At 42.3% G+C, this 19,413-nt stretch overlaps 1 protein-coding gene across 1 annotated transcript in view; it reads left to right on the top strand.

Annotated features, from left to right (window-relative positions):
* The first annotated feature begins 2,064 nt into the window (after positions 1-2,064).
* Positions 2,065-19,413, top strand: part of POM121C (POM121 transmembrane nucleoporin C) — a 35,566-nt gene continuing 18,217 nt past the window's right edge. Inside the window, exon 1 of the mRNA XM_043914997.1 lies at positions 2,065-2,195. The gene's annotated coding sequence lies outside the window, so the exon portion shown is untranslated. The remainder of the gene's footprint in view (positions 2,196-19,413) is intronic.

Here is a 19,413-nt window from a genome sequence, read left to right as displayed (position 1 = left end):
GATGAGCTTTGGAGACTTCCAGACAGAGGCTAGATGTCTCCTCAGCCATCAGTCATGAGCCTAAAATGTAGTTCTCAGCCTCCATCAGATTACCTATCCAGGGCAAACAAAAATCTTAGAGACCTGCTCCATAAATAATGATAAAAAGAATTGGCCCTCATATTGAGTATATAACCTCTTTTGTCCCATTTGCCATGGGATAAAATTTGGATAAATATATAAAGTGGGTATGGCAGAAAGTGAAGAGGAACTAAAAAGCCTCTTGATGAAAGTGAAAGAGGAGAGTGAAAAAGTTGGCTTAAAGCTCAATATTCAGAAAACTAAGATCATGGCATCTGGTCCCATCACTTCATGGGAAATAGATGGGGAAACAGTGGAAACAGTGTCAGACTTTATTTTTCTGGGCTCCAAAATCACTGAAGATGGTGATTGCAGCCATGAAATTAGAAAATACTCCTTGGAAGGAAAGTTATGACCAACCTAGATAGCATATTAAAAAGCAGAGACATTACTTTGCCAACAAAGGTCTGTCTAGTCAAGGCTATGGTTTTTCCAGTGGTCATGTGTGGATGTGAGAGTTGGACTGTGAAGAAGGCTGAGCGCTGAAGAATTGATGCTTTTGAACTGTGGTGTTGGAGAAGACTGTTGAGAGTCACTTGGACTGCAAGGAGGTCCAACCAGTCCATCCTAAAGGAGATGAGTCCTGGGTGTTCATCGGAAGGACTGATGCTGAAGCTGAAACTCCAATACTTTGGCCACCTCATGCGAAGTGTCGACTCATTGGAAAAGACCCTGATGCTGGGAGGGATTGGGGGCAGGAGAAGGGGACGACAGAGAATAGGATGGCTGGATGGCATCACCGACTCAATGGACATGAGTTTGAGTAAACTCCGGGAGTTGGTGATGGACAGGGAGGCCTGGCATGCTGGGATTCATGGGGTCGCAAAGAATCAGACACAACTGAGCAACTGAACTGAACTGAATAAAGTGGGTATGAGGGCTTCCGTGGTGGTCCAGTGGTTAAGACTCTGCTTGCAACACAGGGGGCACAGGTTTGATCTCTGGTCAGGGAACTAATATCCCACATGCCCCGTCCCATGGCCAAAAATATAAAATGGGTATAAACCAATGAGTTTGTATTACTAAGTTTTACTGACTCATGGCTAAAATTTTAAAATGAAAGCTATAAGATCTCTGCATTTGCTTATACATGCATGTCTATGCATGTATATTACAAAATGTTTAGGCGATATTTTTCTGCCTTTGGATGCTATTACCAAGTTAGTTATAAAATCCCTTAAAGGAGTTCTATTTGAATTGATTTAGAGATAAATGTTCATTGGAAACATTTTTTTAGATTGTATGACAGCTGTCATAATAGCTTGTGTTTAAAAAACCTTATCAAAACAGGTGAATTTTGTGTAGTCATTTTGATATTGAAGACGGAAGGAAATAAAGCAACATTTTCTGCATATTATGCTTTATTACTTCAAAAAAGGTAAAAACAGAATTGAAATGCAGAAAAAGATTTGTGCAGTGTATGGAGAAGGTGTTATGTGACTGATCAAACAGGTCAAAAGTGGTTTTTGAAGTTTCATTTGTAAATTTCTCACTGGACAATGTTCCACAGTCAGGTAGACCAGCTGAAGTTGACAACAATCAAATGGAGACCTTAATTCAGATCAATCAATGTTTCACCACACCCCAGAGAGAGCCGACATACTCAAAATACCCAAATCAAGCATGGAAAAATCATTTGCTGTCACAATACAACCTGGCGCAAAGTGAACAGCTTACACCTGTTCTATTAGTATGAGCAGTAAAGAAAAGTCCTTTTGGCTCCTCACCACCGCTCTTCACGGAGCCTCTACGTAAAACCACAGGTTCACTGAGGGAAGGCAGCAGCCTACTACCACCGGCTGACTTCCCTCTTCCCACCCACGCCCCCGGGTTGCCTGGCAACCAGCTCCCTCCTGCGCTTCTCACGTGAGTCGCCCGCAGTGACGCAACAGGCGCGGTGCATGTTGGGACCACGCGGGTTCGTGTCCTTCTGGGCCCGCTGGTCAGCGAGGCTGACAGGTCTTCACAGCCTAGACTGGCGAATGTCGGAGCCTCGCAGGCCGCAGCCGCCTGGGCTGGCTTGTTACCGGGGCCGTGGCCACACCGTCCACCCTCACCTGGAGGTGCGCACTCGGGTAAGCCCCTTCCAGGCCCTCAGGCCGCGTAGGTGTCTCAGGCTTCCCTCTGAGCTGGTCACCAGCGGCTTCCGACTCCAATGATGTGTGTGTTGGGGTTTGTCAAACACGTCATAATTACAAGACGGTCCAGTGCTGAGTAGGTGCACAGCATTTGTCGCTTAGTGAGGGCCCCAGCCATTCTTTGTTGCCCTTCCTCACTGGAGTTTGCCCCCGCCCTCCTGGGTCCCACGATGCTGGGACATGATTCTGCACCTCATCTCAACAACATATCTCTTTTCAGGATTCTGTTCCTGGCCCTCTTTGAACAGATGCTGGTCCGCTACACAGTCTTCTCAATTAGTAGGGTGGTTTTAGATGGTTTTTAGCTCTCAAGTAACAGGACTTCTAAGCTCTAAGACAGCATTTTGGCTGTTTGTAGGGCCTTGTGTGCATTTTTTCATATCTCAGACTCTTTCTAAAGTGAAAGTGAAAGTGAAGTCGCTCAGTCGTGTCCACCTCTTTGTGACCATATGGACTGTGTAGTCCGCCAGGCTCCTCCGTCCTTGGAATTTTTCCAGGCAAGAATACTGGAATGGGTTGCCATTTCCTTCTCCAGGGGATCTTCCCTACCCAGGGATCGAAGTTGGGTCTCCCACACTTCGGGCAGACTCTTTACCATCTGAGCCACCAGGGAATCCCTTGTGTGCCTTTTTTCATACCTCAGGCTTTGTCTAAATCTGAAGTCAAAATAATTCACTTTCTTTCCCATTCCCCCACCTCTTATGTGTTCACTAAATTCCCATAGTTACAAAGGCATGAAACTGTCAGATTTGACTCTTACCCAGCCTTGTAGCCCCATTGTTCTATGAGATTCCAGGTTCTACATACAATTGTCTCCATCATTCTTTGCCTTTTTTAGCCCACTTTCTTTCTTTTTATTTATTTGGCTGCACCAGATCTTCGATCATCGTTAAAGCATTTGGGGTCTTTTAGTTGTGTCATGTGGGATCTAGTTCCCTGACCAGGGATCAATCTCGGGCCCCCTGGGTTGGGAGCACCTGAGTCTTAGCCACTGGACCACCAGGGAAGTCACTGTTCTTTGCATTCTTACTGCTCCTCCGCAGGTCCCCCAGGGAAGTCACTGTTCTTTGAATGCTTACTGCTCCTCTACAGGTCCCCCAGGGTCTGTTTGGCATCTTGCCTTAGTTTTCTTTCTGCTCCTCAGGCTTGATTACTTCAAAGGATCTCTCTCAAAGTCTGCTAGTCTATTACCTCTCAAATCTGCTATTGAACCCCTTTAGTGAATTTTTCATTTCTGTCAATGTACTTTCAGTCCAGGATTTCTGATTGCTTCCTTTCTATAATTCTTTTTAGTAATGCCTTCATTTTGTTCATTCTTTATTTTCCTGATTTTCTTTAGTTTCTTTGTCCATGGTTTCCTAAGCTCATTGAACTTCTTTAAGATGTTTGATTTAAAGTTTTTGTTTAGTTAGTCCAGTGTCTGGGCTAATTGTTTTCTTTTTTTTCTTGTGAATGGCCCATACTTTCCTGTTTCTTTGTTTTAAATTTTTTGTTGAGAGCTATATAGTCTAAGTGTTGTAATGTGTGATCGGTGGCTCAGTCATGTCCAACTCTTTGTGACCCTATATACTGTAGCCCACCAGGTTCCTCTGTCCATGTGATTTCCCAGGCAAAAATACTGGAGAGGGTTGCCATTTCCTGCTCAAAGTGTTATAATGTGATAACTCTCAAAATGTGATTCTTACTCATCAGGGATTGCTAGTTTTTGCTTGTTGAGGGCTGGAGCTGTTACTTTTACAAACTATTATTGCAAAATGTGTATTCCTTGTTTTTCTGTGGTCACTGAAGTTTCTGTTCCATTTTCTCTGCTGTCTGTCAGTGACCTGACATAGATTTTCTTAAATGTTTGACTCTAAATAGGGAGCTAGCGGAGGTGTATTCTGTCTCTTTTTATCTGATAGATGCTCCAGGAAAAGCCAAAGCTGCCAGTAGGGTCAAATCCAAGGCAAGCATCAATGCTGATCTTCAGAGACCCATCTGACTAATCAAACTGTGTGATCCCAAACTTTGGGAGGACAGTGTTTCCAGCGTCTACTCTGGCATCAGCCAGCTTCCTCAGGAACATAGGGTGCTATCCTATACAGCTGCAGCATGTCTGAGGAACAAGGGATATTGACTAGTTTGCACATGTTCTTCACTTGTGAAAGATCAGCAACCTTTCCCTTCATTGGTAGAAGGACTCCTCAGGTTGTTAAAAGATTCTGGTCATGTTCCAAGTTACAAAATAGTTGATTTCAGTCATTCTTTGTAGCTCAATGATTGCTTTGGTGAAGGGACAAACCTGTAGTTCCTACTCTGTCATTTTGTGTGACATCACTCTGACTCAGTTTTAGAAGAATATGTCCTGATCATCTCTGTTTTCTTAATTGATCTGTTTAGATGATTCACATTTAATATAATTTTTGATTGGTTAGGATTTAAGTCTGCCGTTTTACTTATTTTCTATTTATTCCTGCTTTTTTGGTGCTTCCTTTTCCCTTTTCTTGCCCTCTTATGGGATAGATACTTGAACATTTTTTAGTATGTCATTTTAATATAGCTGTGAAAGTGAGCTCTTTCCGATCCCATGGACTGTAGCCCACCAGGCTCCTCTGTTCATGGGCTTCTCCAGGCAAGAATACTGGAATGGGTTGCCACTTCCTTCTCTAGGGGATCTTCCTGGCTTAGGGATCGAACCTGGGTCTCCTGCATTGCAAGTATATTCTTTACCATCTGAGCTACCAGGTACCCTCCCTAATATAGCTATAGATTTTTTTAATGTAGCTTTTGTTGTATAGGTTTTCAGTGGTTAATGCTGAGATTATGTTACACATACTTATGATAGGTTACCAGTAGTGTCAAGCTTTACCAGTTCAAGCAGAATGTAGAAACTTTACCACCTTTAGGTCCCTTTTCTTCCCTTTATGACATTGTTTCAAATTTTACCTCTACATACATTGAGGACCATATGAGACAACATTATAATTTTGTTTTCATCTATCAAACATAACTAAAAATTCAAGAGATTATAGTCACACAGATATTTGCTCTAAAAATTGCTTTTTCTTCATTCCTGATATTTCAAACTTCTGTTAATTTCTTTTTATTTGGAGAACTTTTCCTTTGTCACTTCTTTTAGAGCAGGACTGATAGTTGCAGATCACTTCATTTCCTCCGTCTCTTGATATTTTTAGTTCACCTTCTTTCTGGAAAGATATTTTCACTGGATATAGAATTATGCATTGTCATTTTTTTTTCTTTCGGCACTTTAAAAATGTTTTGCTACTTCCTTCTCTCCTCCATGGTTTCTGATGAGAAATCTGTAGTATTTCAAATTGTTCTTTCTCTGTAGGTAATACTTTGTTTTTCTCCACCTGTTTTTGAAATTTTTTTCCTTTATTTTTAATTTTCAGACATTTAATTATGTATCTGGGTGTTGACTTATTTGAGTTTATTCTTTTAGGGTTTGCTCAGGTATTTGAATTGGCAGGTTTATGTCTTTTGCCAAATTTGAGAAGTTTTCAGCCATTATTTCTTCAGATATTTTTTTATGTGCTTTACTCTTTCTCTCCTCCTTCTGGGACTCCAGTGACATGAGTATCTTAGATCTTCTGTTACTGTACCTTAGATACTTACACTTTTTTTTTTTTTTTGCTGTTTTGTTTCTTTTCCTTATATTGGATCATTTCTACAGATACATCTTTAGATTCACTGATTCTTTTCTCTGTTAAATCTCCGTTTTGCTCTTGAGTCCATACAGTGCATTTTTTAACCTACTGTAATGTTTAATTCTGAAATTTCCCTCTGGATCTTCAGGTTTTTTTCTTTGATGAGACTTTCTATTTATCAGTAAGTTTCAAGAGTGTTCATAATTATTTATTGCAATATATTTATAACGGCTGCTCTAAAATCCTTGTTCAACAATTTCAATATCTTTTTCACCTTGCAGTCAGCATCTGTTGATTGTATTCTCTCATTTGATTTCTTTTCCTTAGCGCTTAGTATGAAGAGTAATTTTTAGATTTTATCATGGACATCTTGAATATTATGAGGTTCTAGTTTTTTTGTAAATCTATTTTAGGAGGAAATCAATTTCCATATATTATATTCAGAATGCACATTCTCATCTAATTTTGTGGGCTCTGGTTTGAAGATCAGTTTCATTTTCACAGCGTTTTTCAGAGCTGTTCTGGCCTGCCCAATTTGTGTACTACCCAGACACCGACTTGGAATCTCAGAGTATTCCTCATTGTAGTTCAATTCCCAAAGCTTTTGCTGTGTTGATATTGATTGGTTTCACATATGCACTGCTTAGGAAAGCATGACTAATCCTTCATACACATATTTAAAGAATGCCTTTTTCTAGCTCCCTGTTCTCTATTTGAGAGGGGATTAGGTGCTGCCTTTTTCCTGTTATTCAATTAGTGCAGGTTGTGGCTCCTCCCCACAGTCTCCAGTACCTGGTGGGCAGGGGAGAGGTGGCACCTCTGTGTTGTTGGTACCAGGTGGGCATGGTCAACAGGGCTTTGTCTTATAGCCTCTGCAGTACCTGGTGGAGAGGGAGAAAGGTATGAGTTCTTTTGTGGCATTGCCTAGAGTAGGGTGACTGTAACCTAAAGGGTACCATCTTGCAGAGCTACCCTCCTCATCATTTGTTGCAGAGTGTAGGCTTTTCTTAGGGCTGGGTTTTTATGGGTTATTTTGCTTTGAGAAGGACTCATTGCCATTTTCTAGTTGCAGACTGCTCTAACACCCAAGCCAAAATATATAGGAGTCAAAACAAACAGACCACCCAGGAAACTCACCATTGAGTTATCCCTTGAGTCTCCAGTCAGTTTGCCTTTTCTCACCTTTTGAGAGGTTTTTTTTTTTTTTAAATAGTTGTGTCATGTGTTTTGAACAGCAATTTTGGTTGTAATTAGTGAGAGGAAGATGATGGAATGTGCATACTCCATCTTCTTTGCACCAGGAAAGAACATAAGGCATTTAAAATAGTTTTCTTGGGACTATTCTTGCAGTCTGGTGGTTAAGAGTCTGCACCCCCAAAGCAAGGGGTGTGGGTTCCATCCCTGGTCAGGGAACTAAGATCCTGCGTGCCATGTGACCAAAAAAAGAGTAAAATTGTTTTCTTGGTAAGTTTTAGAGCATAACTTCTTGTTTTAATAACAATACACTTGTTCCTGTGTGATGAAAAATCCTACCGGTATTATGTCTCATGGTCCCATACTGCAGCAGCCAGCTAAAACTTAACTCCAGTATACAACCCAGACCTTCTTCCTAAAGAGCCCTGTTGTTCAGCCCCGCTGCCTTGTACCCTGGCGTATGAGACCTCTCCCCATCTTCTTCCTCATTCCATCTGTCCATTTGGGCCCTCTCCTCCAGGTGGCTAGTCTCAGCTTTTCAACCCTTGCTGAACTTGCCGTAGGGCTGTTGGGAAGATTAAATAGACCGATACATGTCGAGCACTTAGAGCAGCAGCTAGCATAGAATAAGCGGTCTTGACATCATAATAGTGGTTGTTATACCCTCAATTTGGCATAGCCTCAGCTTCAGGTCAGAGAAGGCAATGGTGCCCCACTCCAGTACTCTTGCCTGGAAAATCCCATGGACGGAGGAGCCTGGTAGGCTGTGGTCCACGGGGTCGCTCAGTCAGACATGACTGAGCGACTTCCCTTTCACTTTTCACTTTCATGCATTGGAGAAGGAAATGGCAACCCACTCCAGTGTTCTTGCCTGGAGAATCCCAGGGATGGCAGAGCCTGGTGGTCTACCGTCTATGGGGTCGCACAGAGTCGGACACGACTGAAGTGACTTAGCAGCAGCTTTAGGTAAAAGAAACCCCAGCTCTCTGTGGTCTACCACCAAAGTAGGGAAGTCAGATTCTTGTCAGCTTCAGTTTGAAGATGAAAGTCACTCATGCAGACATTTACTGAAGGCTCACCATGTTGAGTATTGTGAACAAGACACAATCTCTGTCTTCAAAGAGTCCAGAGACTATAGAGTAGGGAGTAATATATATGTGAATGAGCACAATTAAGTAAATAAATGCAATGTAAATAGTCTGTGCAAGATAGTAGGGACACCAGGGTGGTAGTGGCCATATCTTTGGGACTAAGGAAGGGTTCACAGAGGTGGTAACACTTAGGGCAAATCTTAGAAAATAAGTAGTTTTTCCCCTGATGAGTAAACGCATTTCATACAGAAGCAGGAGGAACAGAATTTCGGACATATGAATCAGTCTGGTATGTAGTTTAGTACTCACATAATTTGTCACGTGTCTGCTGTTGGATTCAAATTGTATGTTTAGAGAAGCTCACAAGCCGGACTCTAACCTGAATTTCAAGGTCCCTCATGATCTAGTCCCTACTTTCTAGCTTTTTTTTTCATCTCCTCCATTTTTTCTCCCAATTTAAGTGTGGTTGATTTACAGTGTGTGTTAGTTTCAGATGTACAGCAAAGTGAGTCAGAGATACATATACATATATTCTTTTTCAGATTATATTTCAGGTAGTTCCCTGTGCTATACAGTAGGTCCTTGCTGGCTATCTATTTTGTATATATCTAGCTTTTTCTCTTGACATTGGCATACAGATGTTTATAATTTTGTCTGATATAATGTGTTGATACCTGCACAGTGATACACAGTATCCATTCTCTTATTTTTAATTAATTGACTGATTTTGGCTGTGCTGAGTCTTCCTGGCTGTGTGCGGGCTTTCTCTAGTTTCAGCAAGCCGTGGCTGCTCCTTGTTGCTGCGCCCAGGCTCCTGATTTCGTTGGCTTCTCTTGCTGCAGAGCAGAGGTTCAGTAGTTGTGCGCAGGTCTAGCTGCTCCGCGGCATGTATGTGGATCTTCCCAGACCAGCGATTGAACTCATGTCCTCGGCATTGGCAAGTGGATTCTTAACCACTGTACCACCAGGGAAGTCCCATGGTATCCATGGGATCTATGGATCTTTACACACCTCTTGGATCTGACTCTTGAGACAAGATCAGCAATGGAGACACATTGAATCCAAAGTATAAAATGAGAAAGAAAAAAAATTCAGTCGTTAACCTGAATTGAGGTTGAGGGAAAAGAGTACAGGCAGCAGATGTTTAATTGATGGCAACTTAAGTTGTTAACTGTAGCCTCGCAGGGTCGCCCCACCTCTGTGTTGCTGTGCAGTCTCTTTTTATCCACAGCTGCCTTGGGCTTAATTATTTCTCCAGACTTTCCTTATTTTATCGGATGAGAGTTAGATTCAATTTTATCTTCCATGCAGGGACCACTGGGGTAGGATGTCCACTAAACTACACAGTTTTGCCCCACTTTCACCAGTTTGGGAACAGCCATTGCCTGCTCTCTCCTCTCCAGTCTCTCTTTTCCTAAGACACTGCTGACTGGAGGCTGCTCCGGTTCTCGGGGGTCCAGCACAGAGGACATGAGCCAGGCCACTCGGTATCTCCCGTCTGGACCCTCCCCTGCAGCACTTTTCTCTGGCCTTCCATGCTCTTGTCGCATGGATGTGCAGCATTCAAACACACCACCCTCTCTCTGGACTGCAGTCATTACACCTGTTGATTCCTCTACCTAAAGCTCTTCCCAAGGCTCCTTCTTAGCCCTTCACCCCTTAGCCAAAGACAAGACTGCCTCACAGAGGCCTTTGCTGACTGACCCTCTCGTCTGTTATACCCCATCCTGTGCTATCACGACAGCCGGTGACAGATCGAGTTTTCCAAAGATAACCACAGAAACATTTCCCATCACACATGCTCATCTGACTATATAACCTTACAGCTTCTTCCATTGAGTAGTGGGAGGTCTGTGTCTTCCTCTTAAACCTGTGCAGATCTCGGTGATTGCCTTGACCAAGTAAAGTAGGACAGAAGTGACTCTATGTTACTTCCCAGGCTAGGTCATCAAAACGCTGTGCACTTCCGCCTTTCTGTCTGGGAACACTGGCTCTCAGAACTAAGCTGCCATACTCTGAGGAAGCACTCAGTAATCCACATGGAGACACAGCATGGAGAAGAAATGTGTACGTGTTCCCGGTCCATAATTCAGCAGATGTCCCAGCTGACAGCCGTTAGCAATGTGAGGGAAGAGGCATCTAAGTGATGCCAGCCTTCTACCATCAGTCATTCCTAGCCTTTGCGCCTTCCTAGTTGAGCTTTCAAATACTGAGGAGCAGAAACAAGCCAGTCCACTAGAATCAAAGAATCTCAGGATAATAAAATGACTGTTTTTTGCCCCTGCACTTTTTTTGGGGGGTCAGCACTGGGTCTTTGTTGCTGTGCGCAGGCTTTCTCTGGGTTGCGGCAAGCGGGGGCTACTCTCTAGTTGCGGTGTGTGGGCTTTTCACTGTTGTGGAGCACAGGCTCTGAGGCGCTCAGGCTTCAGGAGCTGTGGCACACGGGCTTAGTTGTCCTGTGGTGCGTGGGGATTCCTGGACTAGGGATCGAACCAGTGTCCCCTGCATTGGCAGGCAGACTCTTAACCACTGGACCACCAGGGAAGCCCACCACTGCATTCTTTACTGGTTTCTTATGCTATTAGTAATTGAACAGTCTTTACTGTTGAATAATTTGGTACTTTCAGTGCTTTTCTTACTCTTCCATGTCTGACTTCTTTGTTAAACTACATCCTCCTTGAGGGCTGGCACCGTGTCTGTAGTCCATGATGCCGTATACTGGGTGGCACAGAGTAGGTAGTGGGTGCACAGTCAGTAGTGAACTAACGACTGGAAGGCATGTGTTTCTTCTCTTAACATGGTGGACACCAGGTTTCTACCCCCAGAACTGCTTCTGGCCTGCGGCTCTGTACTTACCAGGTATATCCGTCCCTCGCAGGAATCCCCTCTTTCTCCCCATCCTGGCTCGTCTGTCAGTGAGAGATGCACCTGGTTGTTTCCACCACGTTTTTAACTTTCCAGCGGTGCCTATAATGGTTCATACCACCTCTGCAGGGAAAAAGGTGGAAAGAGTGGAAAAACAGGAGGCCAGGAGTTCCAGAGACAAACTTGACACATATTAAAATTCTGTTGAGAGAATAAATACACATCTTGGGTAGTTTGGTGTTTTGTCCTTAATGACAGTTCTTCACTGACAGTATTAGATTGTTGGAGTTAACAATCCCCAGGGGACAAGCTTCAGACTGCCCTCTACTGGGAAGCAGGACAATAGAGTCCTCTGGAGGCTCAGATGGTAAAGAATCTGCCTGAATGCAGGAGACCAGGGTTCTATCCCCAGGTGGTAAGATCCCCTGGAGAAGGGAATGGCAACCCACTTCAGGATTCTTGCATGGAGAATTCCGTGGACAGAGGAGCCTGGTGGGCTTCAGTCCACAGGGTCGCAGAGTCAGACACAAATGAGTGACTAATACTGTCACTTTCATAACGTGTTACACCCTGAGGCAACCTGGACCTCTGCAATGAAGAAAATTAGAGTAGGAACCAGGTCTGTCTTGTTGACTATATATCATTAGCACTTATGATATTACCTTGCATTTAGTATAGGAGCTCAACGAATATTTATTGAACAAACTAACCAACATGTATTGTTCATGAGCACTAGCACATTTCTTGAGAAGCTACTATGTTTAAGGCACTAAGACAAGCACTGTAGGTTATGCCAATCACAGCCGGGTAGTAAATATTTTAGGTTTAGAGGCCATATGGTCTCTATTACAACTACTCAACTCTGCTCTTACGGTGGAAAAGCAGCCACAGAGAATAGAAAATCTGATGAGTGTGTCTTAGTTCCAGTGAAACTTGATTTTTAATGATTAGTCTACAGTACAAATGTTGGTGTAAGACACAAGATTCAGGCCTAAAAGGCATTGTGGCTTCCCCCCTTTCTTGCTCTGGATGAATTGCTCTGTGGGAAGCCAGCTGCCATGTGATGAGGACACTTAAACAGCCCTATGGAGAGGTCCATGTAGTGAGAAACTGAGGCCTGCCAACAGCTGGCAGGGAACTGAGGCCTCCTCCAAATAACCAGGCAGTGAGCTGTCTTGGAAGCAAACCCTACACATGACAGCATAATGTCTTGACTGCCAGCTCATGAAAGATCCGGAGCCAGAACCCCCACTTAAGCCACTCCCAAATTCCTGGCTCTGTAAGATAAGAAAGGTTTGTTGAGTTAAGCTACTTAATTGTGGGGTAATTTGTTATGCAGTAATAGATAACAAATACATCCAGGGTTCCAACATCTTCCCCATTGAATTACAGTGGTGCCAATATAGAACATTGGTTGACCGCATGTATGTTAGTCTCTTTCTGGATTCTCTCTTCTGTTCCATTAACCTGTATGTCTGTGTTTATGTCAACATACTGTCTTGATTACTATAACTTTTGCTGTAAGTCTTGAAGTCAGATAGTATATCCAATTTATTTATGTCAGTTGAGTTGACTGAGCTATTCTGGGTTCTTTGCATAGCCATATAAATTTTAAACCACCTTATCAATTTCTAGTTAAAAACCTGACATTTTCATTGGGATTGCACTGAATCTATAGATCAATATGAAAGAGAAATGGCTATCTTAACAATATTGAATATTCCAATCCATAAACATTTATCTCTCTATTTAGATCTTCTTTAATATCTCTAAAAATTATTTGCAGACTTAGTGTAATGTTTTAGTATCGAAGTCTTGCATATATTTTGTTACATTTAAATTTATCTGTAAATATTTCCCACTCCAGTATTCTTGCCTGGAGAATTCCATGGACAGAGGACCCTGGCAAGCTCCAGTCCATGGAGTTGCAAAGAGTTGGATACCGCTGAGAGACTAATACATACTATTTTAAATTATTATCAAATGTTAGCAATATTCTATGTGCTGTATCCTTGTAGTTTATTTTATATATAAAAGTTTGTATCTACATAGTAGTTTGTTAATCTCCTACCCCGTCTTGCTCCTCTTCCCACTGGTAACCACTAGTTTGTTCTCTGTTATCTGTGAGTCTGTTTCTGATTTTGTCAGGTATTTTCTGAGTGTGCATCTTGCTCTAGGCATTCTCGTAGCCTTCTAAATACTCTGTTATGCCTAGATGATTATAAATGCCCTGCTTACCCAAAGAAACTCTACCCAGGTTTTCCTCCCAGACTTTAGGCAGCCTGCTTTAGTCTGTTATGAGGGTTGCCATAACAGAATATCATGGACTGAGTGGTATACACAACATAAATTTGTTTTCTCACAATTCTGGATGATGGAGGTCCAAGACCGAAGTGTTGGTAGGGCTGGTTTTTCCTGAGTCCTTGCTTCTTGATTTACAGATGACACCTTCTTCCTGTGTACTCATGTGGCCTTTTCTCTGCGTCTCTGGTGTCTCTACCTCTTCTTATAAGGACACTAATCATATTGGATTGGGCCCCACTCATATAACCTCTTTTAACCTTAATTAATCTTTAAAGGCCCATTGGGGATTAGGGTTCAGTATTTACATTTTGGGGGAACACAGTTCAGTCTGTAACAGTAGTCCATTGTTTGTCTCAACTGTAATCTTTTGCCCCATGCATCTGTGGTTTATTTACCTTGTGATATTTTCAAGCAATGTCCACTTGCTTTTCTGGCCTAAGTGCATTCCAAGTTCAGAAGAACAGAAAAAGTGCCTGCATAATTCCTTCAGGTAGTTCCTATATAGGTTAGAGCAGAAATATAGGATAATTTGCAAATAAGATATGCTCTGCTCCCTATGAAACAGGGACCAGATTCCCACACTGGGAATGTAGGGTTCTATCTTATGGATTGCTGCCAAGCTGGAGAGTGGGTGGGAGAAAAGCAAGTAAAAATGCCACAAAGCTTTCCACCACTTTTAAATGGCTGTTTTCTTGACTTAGCATTTGTTTGGTTTTTGTAAATCTTTTGATTGTTTTCCAGAGTTCTGATAAAGTTAGTTCTAATAGTTACTGCTCTGTTTTTTGATGTTTCTGTGAGGAGATGGGAGCTGAAGATGCTGCCTCTGCTATTTTGCTTATGTCAATCTTATGTTTTTAAAAGATTTAAATAACAAGAAAAAAGTCATAAATATTTACCTATGTTACCATTTCTGATGCTCTTTGTTCCTTTATGTAGATCTAGATTTCCATATGGGATGATTTTCCTTGGTCCTGAAGGACATTCTTTAACATTTCTTGTAGTTGGTCTGGTGGTGATGAAGATATTAAAAGATATTTTTCACTGGGATATAATTTTAATTTATAGTTTTTTTCTTTCAGTACTTTAAAGTTATTACTCTACTATCATCTCACTTACATTGTTTTCAACAAGAAATTTGGTATCATCTTTGTTCCTCAGAAACATTCTTTTTTCTTTAGAATTTTATCTGTATTGCTGGTTTTGACAATTTGACTTTGATGTGACTTGTTATAGTTTTCTTTATATACCTTGTACTTGGGATTGAGCTTCAGAATTGTGGGGTTTTTTAAATGTTTTTTACTGTGTTTGGAAAGTTTGGGGCCATTATTTCTTCTCATATTTTTCCATATCGCTATACTTAACTTTTTAAACATTTGAAATGTAATTATATTGATGTCTTCTTGTTGGTTTTTGACTACACTGGGTCTTGGCTGCTGCTCGCAGCTTTCTCCAGCTATGAGCGCAGGCTGCTCTTCGTTGGCGGACTTGGGCCTCTCACGGTGGTGGCTTCCCGCGGCGGAGCACGGCCTCTAGGTGTGCAGGCTTAGTGGTTGTAGCAGTAGTTGCCGCGTGCGGGCTCAGTGTTTGCAGCTCTGGGCTCGAGAGCATGGGCCGCAGGAGCTTAGTTGCTCCACAGCACGTGGGATCTTCCCGAACCAAGGATTGAACCCACGTCCCCTGCTTGGGCAGGGGGTTAAGCACTGTACCGCCAGGGAAGTCCCTAAGGTAACTTTTAATGTCATTCTTTGCTAGTTTTAACCCCTGTGGTCTGTTCTGGGTCAGTTTTGATTATTCTCCTTCTGACAGGTCATGTTTCCCTGCTTGTTTGTATGCCTGGTAATCTTTGGATGTCAGACATTGTGAAGTTTGCCTTGTGGAGTTCTGGTTACTTTTTATTCCTGTATGTTTTCTTGAACTTTGTTTTGGGATGCAGTTAAAGTCCTTGGAAAAGTTTGGTTCTTTTAGACTTTGCTTTTTGACCTATTAAGTAGGTTGAGAGCAGTGCTCAGTCTAAGGAGGATTATCTCTGCTGAGGCAGCAGCGCCTTCCTGAGTACTCTACCCAGTGTCCTATGAATTATGCTTTTCCCAGTCTGGCCAAGGGAACAGATACCTTTCCTAGCCATTTTTTAGTGCCAGATCCTGTTTCCTCTAATGCTTTTTCTTTGGCTTTGGGTAATCTTCTTATAAACATATACTAATGAGTACTGTGCTGAATACCCAAGGAGACCTCTGTAGACCTCTGGGATTCTGTTACAGTTCTCTTCTCTCTGGTATTCTTCTATTATCTTCTCTGAGCTACTTGGCATGTGGGATCTTAGTTTCCCAACCATGGGTCAAACCCATGCCCCCTGCATTGGAAGCACAGAGTCTTAATCACTGGACCACCTGGGAAGTCCCTGGTATTCTGTCTTTTAAACTTTACTGCTCTGGTAAACTCTTAGCTCCATCACCTCCATTTCAGATAGGCAGGGAACTGACAGACAGCCCAATGGACTCCCTGAACCCTTTCTCCTGTTTCAACTGGATGCCAAGGGTGTTAAAAATGCATTTACAGGATGCCTCCACTTTGGCACGGCCACAGCTCCCTTGTCAATGCTCTTATCCAAGGACTGCTCTAACTCTGGTACCTCTGTTCTGATCTTAGCCCCCATACAGTACCCGCTTTCTGGTAAGCATCGGGTTGTCTCACTCTGCATATGCAGCCTGGCTGTATTATACAGGGTTTTCCAGAGAAACAGAGCCAATAAACTAGAGATAAACACACACATATTTATTACTACTAGGAAGAATTAGGAATTGATTCATGTCATTATAGAAAACTGAGAAATTCCAAGATGTGTAGTCAGCAAGCTGGAGACCCAGGAGAGCTGATGGTGTAGTTCAGTCCAAGAAGCAGAAGAGCCAGTAAGTAGCTGGAGTTCTAGTCCAAATCCAAGTCTGAAAGCAGGAAAAGACTGATGGCCAGCTCAGAGACAGGCAGAGAGAACTGCTTCTCGTCCCTTTTGTTCTATCCAGACCTTCGGTGGATTGGATGAGGCCCACTTACTGTGGAAAGGGCAGTCTCTTTACTCAGTCTACCAATTCAGTGTTCATCTCATCCAGAAACACTCCCGTAGATACACTGAAAAATGATGTTCAACAAAACATCCAGGCACCTCGTGGTACAGTCAAGTTGAGACATAAAATTAACCATCACATCAGCATCCCACCAGAGATCTGTGGGATCCCATACACAGACGTCAGTAACTGTCTGCATGGCACCCTCCGTTTTCTTGCTCTACCCAGTGGTTTCCAGCCATTTCCGTGGTTTCAAAGTCTGGGTCTGCCTCCTGAGCCCAGTGGGCTCTCCCGACCCTGCTTAGGCTCCAGCTCTCTGCAATAGTTAGAGAAACTGTCCCCGGGTAGAGGAGCTAGATCTGGGGGACTCACCTTATGAGTTTCTGCTCAGAGATCAGCCTGTGCTTCCTGTTGTCCCCTGCCTGCAAACAGTTGCCTCAAAAAGTGTGCCCATTTGTATAGTTGTCTATAGGACTGTTGTGGTATCACTTAATCATGGTCAGATAGGTGGTTAATTTCCAGCTGTTTTGTGGTATTTTGTTATATGAAATTATACCACTATTCATCTGTTCTTGTGTTAGTCTACAGTAGACATTTGGATGTATTCAAATAGCCAGTTATACAAATGATGCTGCAGTGACTATCTTTGTACCCAGAAATGGAACTGCAGGGTTATGAGATACATTATTTCTTCAACTTTATGTGATATTGCCAAACTGCTCTCAAAATTATATTGTTTTACATATCCACATATAGCACACAAATTCCACTTGTTCCACATCCTTGCCAAAACTTGATCTTGTTGAACTATTACATTTTTCTACTTGTGCAAATGAATGCCAGATGTTACCTTTTTACACTGATGTGCATGCATGAGTGCTAAGTTGCTTCAGTCATGTCTGACTCTGTGGGACCCTATAGACTGTAGCCCCCCAGGCTCCTCTGTCCATGGGGATTTTCCAGGCAAGAATACTGGGGTGGGTTGCCATGCCCTCCTCCAGGGGATCTTCCCGACCCAGGGATTGAACCCACGTCTCTTATGTCTCCTGCATTGGCAGGCGGGGTTTTTACCACTCGTGCCACCTGGGAAGCCCTGTTACAGCAATAAACCCTTCTTAAATTACCAGTAAGATTAAAAATATATATGTGTATGTACTACATATATATACACATATACATGTACATATGTATATATTTATTATTGGCTATTATTGGATTTCCTGTTCAGTAAATTGCATTTGATATCACTGTCTTTCTAAACAATTGAGTCATCTTTTTGTTACTGATTTGTTACTGATTCAGTCCTAATAAATTCTAGTTACTAATCCTTTTTTGGTTATATGAGTTAGGATCATGTTTTCCTAGTGGCTTAATATAGAAGTATTAAATTTTAATGTAGTTATAGTCATCTATATTTTACTAAATGATTTGTGCTTTGAGTGTGTTCATTTCTTTTTTTTTTTTTTTTGAGTGTGCTCATTTCTTTAACCTCTTAACACTGGGGTGCCCAGCGCTCGGGCCTTGAACCTCTTTATTTACATTAATTCCTAAGAAATCTTAGTCTTGTGGCATCTCTACACTACTGATGGCTTTTACCTCTCTGGAACACCACTAATACATGATAATTTAAAAGACCCTTGCTGAGCTATTAATAAATCCATCTTTCTTCTTCCCTTATTATTGAAGTTTCTTGAATGGGAAGTCTGTATCCACTGCTTCCATTTCCTCATCTTCCAGTCACTGTTTAACCCACTGCAGCTTGGCTTTTGTCCCACTATTCCACCTATACTAATATTATTGAGCTTTTTTTCTCTTTTCTTTTTTTGGCTATGCACTGCCACTTATGGGATCTTAGTTTCCCGACCATTGAAAGCACAGAGTCCTAATCACTGGACCTGCAAAGAATTTTTTTCTTTTTTTCTTTTGGATTTTTTTTCTTAAGTGACATGCCCACACTCTTTCCTTTTCAAATGAAGTTTTTTATGGAATCACAGTATATTAAACAGATAGAAACAGAATTGCACTAGCTATGGGCCAGGGAAGAGAACTGCTTGCTTTTCTCATGTCTCCACGTTGCTCCAGAGGCCTCTTTTCTGAGCCCCTCCAGTCTTTCCAGCCTCCCTGTTGCCCTAAACAGCCTAATCTCCAGCCATAACAAACTGCAGACTCTTACGTCATACTCCTTTCCATCTCTGTGCTTCTGCAAAACACTTCTTCATGCTTCTTGAACCTGCTTTAAGCAAATTCTCTCAGCTCAAGTAGCACCTCCCAACCCATCTTCCCCTTTATCATTCCTTCCCTTTTTATGCCTCTTATCACAGTTACCACAATGAATCGTAACTTTCTTTTTTTTTTTTAGTTTAATTTAATTAAAAAATGTTTTTCATTTATTTATATTAGTTGGAGGCTAATTACTTTACAATATTGTGGTGGTTTTTGCCATACATTGATATGAATCAGCCATGGATTTACATATGTTCCCCATCCTGAACCCCCCTCCCACCTCTCTCCCCATCCCATCCCTCTGGGTCATCCTAGTGCACCAGCCCTCAGCACTTGTCTCATGCATCAAACCTGATCTCATGATCTGTTTCACAATTGATAATATACATGTTTCAATGCTGTTCTCTCAGATCATCCCACCCTCGCCTTCTCCCACAGAGTCCAAAACTCTGTTCTGTACATCTGTGTCTCTTTTTCTGTCTTGCATATAGGGTTATCGTTACCATCTTTCTAAATTCCATATATATGCATTCGGCTAAGTCTCTTCAGTCGTGTCCGACTCTATGCGACCCCATAGACGGCAGCCCACCAGGATCCCCCATCCCTGGGATTCTCCAGGCAAGAACACTGGAGTGGGTTGCCATTTCCTTCTCCAATGCATGAAAGTGAAAAGTGAAAGTGAAGTCACTCAGTCATGTCCGACTCTTAGCGACCCCATGGACTGCAGCCCACCAGGCTCCTCTGTCCATGGGATTTTCCAGGCAAGAGTATT

This window comes from Cervus elaphus, chromosome 10, assembly GCF_910594005.1.
Source record: "Cervus elaphus chromosome 10, mCerEla1.1, whole genome shotgun sequence".
Classification (NCBI taxonomy): domain Eukaryota; kingdom Metazoa; phylum Chordata; class Mammalia; order Artiodactyla; family Cervidae; genus Cervus; species Cervus elaphus.
The sequence above is the reverse complement of the archived record's forward strand: the minus strand, read 5'-3'. Positions and strand labels throughout refer to the sequence as shown.